Here is an 8,123-nt window from a genome sequence, read left to right as displayed (position 1 = left end):
ACCTCACTATACCTACTTTCTTCATATTAAAATTATTTCTCAGCTCCTGAGATTTCATTCCCTCCTAGTTTTTAACCAAACTAGTGAGGTTTGTCAAGTGACAGAATGGTCATGACCTTGGAGACAGGACTGGCCTAAATGTATGAAGAAAATAAGGTAATGGTGGCAGGGGAATTCCGAGGCAGCCGCGGCCTGGGGAAGGATTGGACAAAATACTGGGAGAAATGCAGATGAAAAGAGCTTGAGTATAAGTAATCTCCAAAAAAAGAGGAAATTATTTTCAGGCATGATTTTAGGAAAACAAAAAAGAACATATACTTGGCCTACATGACTAGCCTCTCTTCATAGACACAGACACACAGCCCTCGCTCAAGCTCACACATTATCTCTGACCTTATCTTTCACTACTCTTTCCTGTCTCACTGTTATCATCAACATAAGCCTGACAACCATTCCAGCCTTTGCTCTGGCTGTTCTCCCTGCTTAGAACACTCTCCTCCCAACAAATTTCTAGAGCAAAACTCCTTTCTTTGAGGCTTTTTTTCAAATATCATGTTTCTAATGAGGCTTACCTGATGAATATTTTAAAAACCCTAATTCAGTCCTGTCAAACAGTGGCTTTCAGAGAAACAACCTATTAATAAGGCAAAGCTAAGTTTATCATGGGAAGGTGAAGTACGGCATAGGGAGTATAGTCAATAAATACATAGTTATTATAATAACTATGTAAGTAGTACCAGGTAGATACTAGACTAATTGGGGGGATTACTTCATAAATTATATAAATGTCTAACCACTATGCTGTACACCTGAAACGAATATAAAATAATATTGAATGGCAACTCTAATCGAAAATAAAAAACTTAAAAATAAATAAATAAGATGTTTTAAAAAAAAAAAAGACAAAGCTAAGTTTATTCTTACCACATTAAGAGAAAAAGCGTGTGCACTAGCACAACAGAGTCCTAAAGCTCGAAGGGTGATGTTGAGGTATTTATGAAGTCCGGGAATTGGGTTGAAGGCAGGTCTTTAATTATAAGGGCTTGATTATGGTCTCGTAAAGATCGTAATATATTTTAGAACTGGTGGACACAGCAGTTCTAGAGAATTTAAGATGACTATTTCAAAGAGTTTTGGGGAGTAAGCAGTCATTTTGTTAGACTGTTCATTCAAATGTATTTCTGGAATAACGAACAGGAGATAAGAAAGTTTAATAATGTTTGTTCATGCAGCTACAAGTGATCTTTCCATCTTCTTCATGGCCATAAAATTCCCCCAGAGAGTTTATGGTTAGTGTACTCTTTATCTCTGTCCTGGGCATAGATTAGAATAATCCCTGGAGTATAGCAAATCCTCAATAAATAATTATTGAATGAACAAATATAGTGATGGCAACATTTTTATTACCTAAACTGAAAACTGTCATTCCAACAAATAATTTTTGCATGCTAAATGGAAAAACGATTTTAGCTTCATGATTTTGTAGTCAGTTCTCTTAACTGATATTTAAATACTGGAAAATTCATATTCCCTCTCCAAAAAAAAGAATCACAAATAATTTGTTTCAAAGTTTAGTAAGTAGGAGAAAACTTTTGCAAAAGGCATATCTGATAAAGGACTTTTATCCAAAATACACAAAGAACTCTTAAAATATAATAAGAAAATGAACAACTCAATTTAACGAGGAAAAGACCTGAACAGACACCTCACCAAAGAAGATAAACGGATTTGGTAAATACATACATAAAAAGATGCTCTACATCATATGCTATTAGGAAAATATAAATTAAAACAACAATGCAATACCATTACATACCTATTAGAATGGCCAAAATGCAGAACAGTGATAACTCCCAATGCTAGCAAAGATTTGGAGCAATAGGAACTCTAATTCATTGGTGGTAGAAATGCAAAATGGCACAGCTACTTTAGAAGACAGTTTGTCAGTTTCTTATAAAACTAAACATACTCTTCCCATATGATCCACCAATTGTTCTTTTTGGTATTTACCCTAATGAATCGAAAACATGTCCACAGAAAAACCTGCACACAGATGTTTATAGCAGCTTCATTCATACTTGCCAAAACTTGGAAGCAACCAAGGTGGGTGAATGAATAAAAAAATTGTGGTATATTATAGTGATGGAATATTATTTAACACTAAAAGAAATGAGCTAGAACTAATAAGCAAATTCTGTAAAGTTGCAAGATATAAAATCAATATACAAAAATTAGGTGTGTTTCTGTACACCAAATATAAACTATCAGAAAGAGAAATTAAGAAAACAATCTCTTTTATGATAGCAGTACAATGAATACAATGCCCAAGAATAAATTTAACTAAGCAGGTGAAAGATCTACACACTGAAAACTATAAGGCAGTGATAAAAGAAATTTAAAATGACAAACAAGTGGAAAGATATATTTTTGTTCATGAGTCAGAAAAATTAACAAAAGCCCATACTACCTAAAGTGATCTAAAGATTCATTGCAATCCTTTCAAAATTTATTTAAGTCAAACACATAGAAACAGAGAGTAGAAAAATGTTGCCAGGGGCTGGGTGGTGGGGAAAATAAATGAGTTATTAAGCCATTAAAATACATGGACAAATCTTAAATGTATATTACTTAATGAAAGAAGCCAATTTGAAAAGGATACATTACATATAGTTGTATTATTCCAACTATATGACATTCGTGAAAAGGCAGTAAAAAAAAAATTAGTGGTTGCCAGAGGATAGAGGGAGGGATGAATAAGCAGAACACAGAAGACTCTGAGGGCAGTTAAACTATACAGTATGATACTACAATAGTAGATACGTGTTCTTAAATATTTATCAAAGCTCATAGAATGTACCAGACTGAGAGTGAACCCTAATGTAAAATACAAACTTTGGGTGACAAATGTGTCTATGTAAGTTCATCAGTTATGACAAATGTACCACTCTGGGTACATTTGGGATGTTGATGGGGTGGGGGGTGTGTGCATGTGTGTGGGCAGGGGTTATATAGGAACTTTGTACTTCACCTTCAATTTTGCTGTGAACTTAAAACTGCTTTAAAAAATAGTCTATTTAAAGGCAAAAAAAAAGTCAATGAATTTGGGAGAACATTTGACTTCCGATGATGTATGTTGCTATCTTGTCTCAAGATAGCATAAAATAATCAAGACCATATCTTGCTCCATAGTCAAGAATCAAATAAACTGAGCCTGTAGGGGTGTTCTGTTTATCTTTCAAACAGAATTGTGAACTTTTGCAAACCTGGGCATGGATAGGAGAGGTGAGTTAGAAAGCTCAGTAGCTAAAGACATTTTTAAATGCTGGGAGGTTTAGTTAAGAAACCCTCTAAGAACTTAAAAATTAGGGGGAAAGATTACACTCATAGAGTTAAACTATTAGGGTGCATAGATGTACAAAATAAACTGAAAAAGAGAGACTGTCTCCCAGGTTGGAAATATGTTTCCATGGAAGATATCTACATAATTTAAGAAGGAAAGGTGTCACAATGGACTATCAGCTAAAGAAACATTGTCATTGTCATCGTCGTCGTCATCATCATCATCATCATCATCATCATCACCGCCATCACCACGATCTTCTTCTTCATTGTCAAAACACTGGGTACTCTTTGTTGAGTTTAGACTATATTTAGGATAAGTATTCTAAATTACAGCAATCAGTTAATGAGTTGTCATCGTGCCCATTTGTTTAGAAGGGAATTCAGGCTTCTGGTAACTCATCGTCTCCAAAACCCACACTACTAACAATTATGATGTATTACAGAGATTGGCAAATTTTCCCTGTAAAGGGTCAGATAACAAATATTTTAAATTTTGTAGGTTATATGGTTTCTGTTGAAATTTCTCAACTCTGCTGTTGGAACAACAGAGAAGCCCTGAACAACCCATAAATGAAGATTGCAGCTGTGTTCCACTAAACCTTTGTTTACGGACACTGAAATTTGAATTTTACATATTTTTCATATGTCATGAAATAGTCTTATTTTGATTTTTTCCAAACATTTAAAAGTGTAAACACTAGTCTTAACCGAAGGATTTACAAAAACAGGCATCAGAAGACATTGGCCCTGGGAGCCATAGTTTGCAGACCTCTGATGTACTTAACTTTGAAATAGTAGTTATAGAGTCCCAAGTTGGCAGTTTCCTTCCAAATGCAGTCAAAAGGGTGGGGAATCTCACCCATGGGACTAGAGTCTATGTGGAAATGAGCACATTGGCACTAATACTCAGTGTTTACTGAGGATAACCCTGTGCCTAGTCACTGTGCTTTACTTAGAATATTCCATGTAATCTTCATAGAAACTCCATAAAGTAGTTACTGATATTCTCCCCCTCTTTATAAAGAAATTCAGACATAGAGAAATTAAGTAGTGTGCCCAAAATAACACAGCTAGTTTGTGATTGAGTGGGGATTTGAATTCAAGGAATCTAACTCTAAAGCCTGTGCATTTAACTATTATGCTTTACTGCTTCCATTAAATATTTAGTTTTAGTCCCTCTCTCCCCTTCATCAGACATGCCTGCCATGGCTCTTCTATCCCAGGGACCCTACTGCCAGAGATCCTTCCTAGGAAACACTCAAATGAGAATAGGGTCATAGATGATATTTGCAAGTGAAAGGTTTATAGTCGTTTTTATTTCCTTTCTTTCCCAAACTTTCTCCGAATTGGTTACATTATTTTATAATTTAAAATTAATTTCTAAATGTTAAGCTAAGTTACTATGAGGTCAAGAATGGCATAATTCTATATTCAGTCATTTGCACATAGCCTTCCCGATTTTTGTCATTATTATCACCTCTGTTATTATTTACTTAATAGCTTTTATTAAATATGTTCACTTTAAAAAAATGAATATCTTGGGGTGGCTCCATGGTGTATTGGTTAGCACATCTGTTTTGCAGCAGAAGGTCCTGGGTTCATGCCCCACGTGGAGCCATGGACCATACCCTGGGTATGCCTGGCCCAGGGTGCGCCTGGCCCCAGGTGCCCCTGGCCCTGGGTGTGGTGCACACAGCGAGTGTGGGAGGGAACGCCCCACCTTCAGAGATCCAGTTTTTAAAGGGAAACGGCAACATCCATGGGTCAGGGGTGAAAGTGGGGGCGGGGGTGAATTAAAGAGGGGGAAAAAATAAAATAAAAATATAAATAAATATCTCAAAAGAAAATATCTTGTGACAGCATAAAATAGAAATTACATTTGCCACAAATATAAAGTAATTGTAAAAATAAATGCAGCCGAAATCAAACAATATTCTCAAAGCTAATTAACACCAGTATCTGATGAAAGCTTGGATCCTTGTCGAAAGGATGATTAACCAATATTAGGGACCTTCTCCTAAACCGAATCAGAATGATTAGAGGAGCATTGAGCTACTGTTAACGGGTGCAATAGGTCTTACAGCTCTTCGAAGGTCTATTTGCACTTTAATAAAGTAATCTTGGGGATAACACATTGGCTGAAGGGAAAGAATTCTCTCAAAGTTGTACTTCAGATGTAGGACTAGTAAGAGTGAAAGAGATATGTGTATGTACACATTAAGGTTAGGTTTGGGTGAGCAGGTGGCCTTTTCTAGGGCACCCTAAATTGTTTGACCTTGTTCACAGGCCTCGCAGGCAAGGGACGACGGTACACAGGTAATAGAGTGCTCATTTCCAGGCCTAGGCCACTCGGGTCATTTACCAGGGCCTGACTACAGCTCCTTAGCTACTCAGACAGATATTCAGGGAGAGAAAAACATGCTTTTCTCTTCTCCCTTCTGGAAACACCTATCGCAGACAGGCAGAAATAAAAAATAGATCCAAACTGAGAGCAAACCAAGTGCTACAGAAGTAGACTTCCTGCAAAACTGGCTTAGCAGCTTTTTTCCCCCTTTCAATTTAGTCTTTGCTTATTGCTACAGTTACTGCCACTAACTACAACTAAAGATCTAAAGAACAAATAAATCTATCAACATTATGATGTATTAAAAAGAGCTCTAGAGTTGGAAGCCCGAAATCTGACCCTCTTTTGACACTTAGCTGTTTCATGATAACGAACGATTTATCCCATTGCCCGCCGTTTCTCATCTTCCATTAAATCTTCAATTCTCTCCATCTTATTTGAATGGATTAGCCTCTGGGGGCCGCAGTTAGCTCTCCTAAGAGGAGAACAACAATATCTTATCCCTTTGTAAAAGTCTGGGGACTGAACCAGAATAATGTTTTGTACCCATCAGTTTGAGGTCATACTAATGTAGGGAGGAAGCATGAGAACTAAATGTTAAGCCATATTCGGAGACTGCAATGTGCCGATCAGCCCAATGGCTAAACCACAAAGAAACCTACAGAACAAAGGAAGACTCCTGCCGAGATTACTAACAAACCATTTACCCATTCCATGAAGGGAAAACAGAGTCTTTAAGTTGTACCCTACGTTCATTCCCTATGGCCAAAAAACATGGGGATCTTACAGTCAAAGGCTGGAGACTGCCAGCAGGCTTTCTCACTATATATCCATTCCTTTCACTCTACGTGCCCTTAGCTTTCACACTGCATACCCATACCATCAAAAGAAAATAGGAAAGCAAAGTAAACTGTAATTCATAGAAACTAAGAATGATATATAAACTGAATTCTCTGAACACGCAGGGTTCCTCTCTCTTTTCTCTCTGTCCCTCTCAGCTCTCTCACTCTTTGTCTCTGAGAGGAGCGTTACTGCTTCCCTTTTGACTCTAACTCTGGCATGCGTTTGAATTCTTTCTTGCTTTCAGTCAAGAACCCTCCCTCTTTCGGTGCAGAATTTGAATCTCGGGGGATTCGCCCTGTCCTGCGTTATCTTTCTTAGCTGACTACCAAGGAACCGAAGGAAATAAACTCGATCCACCCAAGGTCCTTCGGGCAACGGTTGACCCCGTTCTTGGGATCTAGTAGAGACCAGCCCTCTAACTGAGTAGTCTATCAGTCTCATCTGTCTTTCCTACTTCTCTTCCTCTAACTTCCCTGAAACCCGGCACCTCCATTGGAATCGAGAAGAAGATCCACTGAGGGATCACCCCACCTGGACTCCAAATCAAAACTGCGCAGGAACCTTTCGGCCACAACAGGAAGGTGAATACCAAGGAGTCATCTATCTTTTACTTTTGGCCCCTGGTTTTCATTTTAGCTGGGGGCTCGGTACTGGAGAAGTAGTAGGCTGCAGGAGCTCACCTGGACTAATTTCCTGATCTTGCTCCTTAGCCTTTTCCTTGACTCCTCCCCTTTCTAGCGGGAAGTCGTAATGGGGAAGAGGCGGGGATACGGTAGCCACCTGGGCTAAATTCTCCAACCCTGTCCCCTCTGTGTCATATTTTCATTTCTCGATTGGCTTTGGAACGCCAGAGCAATCTCCAGAGAAAGCCCTGATCGTTCGGGATTGGGTTCAGCTGCCACCCAATGGGGCCAAGTTTTCTCGATTTTCGTCTCCAGTAGTGCGGAACTAACAAGGTAGTTTTTTCCCTTTATTTATCTCTCTCCGCCCTCGATGTTCCAACAATTCTTAACTTAGCTCTTCATCCCCAGCAGTGTGAGACTAATAAGGTAGCTCTTTCTGGAGGAGCTAGACTTCTTTTTCCCTTTCCTCCCTTTCTCTCCAAGGTGCAGCAGCAGAGCCCCACAACTTCTGTATCAGGCTTTGACCGCTGTACCCATGGCGGGCCGAGGGACATCCGCCCACGCACTCCCCTCAGCTGGTGGAGGGATTCACCCTCAGTTTCAGCCCTTAAGCTGAGCTCACGCTCCTGCTTCCCTGTCAGCAGACTGGGCCCCCCTCCCCACTGCTGGCCCAATTCTAGCGGTGCACAACCCCCTCCCCTCTCTTCCACTTTTCCTGTGGCAAGCGCACATGCCAGCCCACGCACATGCCCTCCAAGATGGCGAGGACTAGGGCTCAGTTGTCAGGTGCCGCTGTGGTCTTTCCTCACAGCTAGGACCCATAGTACCCCCACCTCCACAAACATCTATACTAACCGTGGGTGGGAGACCAAGCATCCCCAAAGACTCTCCATTGGGCTGTCTCTTAAATCATTAGAACCAATTCAAACACAACAATCTTAAGAAAAAAAAACAACTCATATTTTTCTACA

The sequence above is a fragment of the Pteropus vampyrus genome, unplaced genomic scaffold, assembly GCF_000151845.1.
Source record: "Pteropus vampyrus isolate Shadow unplaced genomic scaffold, Pvam_2.0 Scaffold353, whole genome shotgun sequence".
NCBI classification, from domain to species: Eukaryota; Metazoa; Chordata; class Mammalia; order Chiroptera; family Pteropodidae; genus Pteropus; species Pteropus vampyrus.
This window is presented reverse-complemented; position numbering follows the sequence as displayed.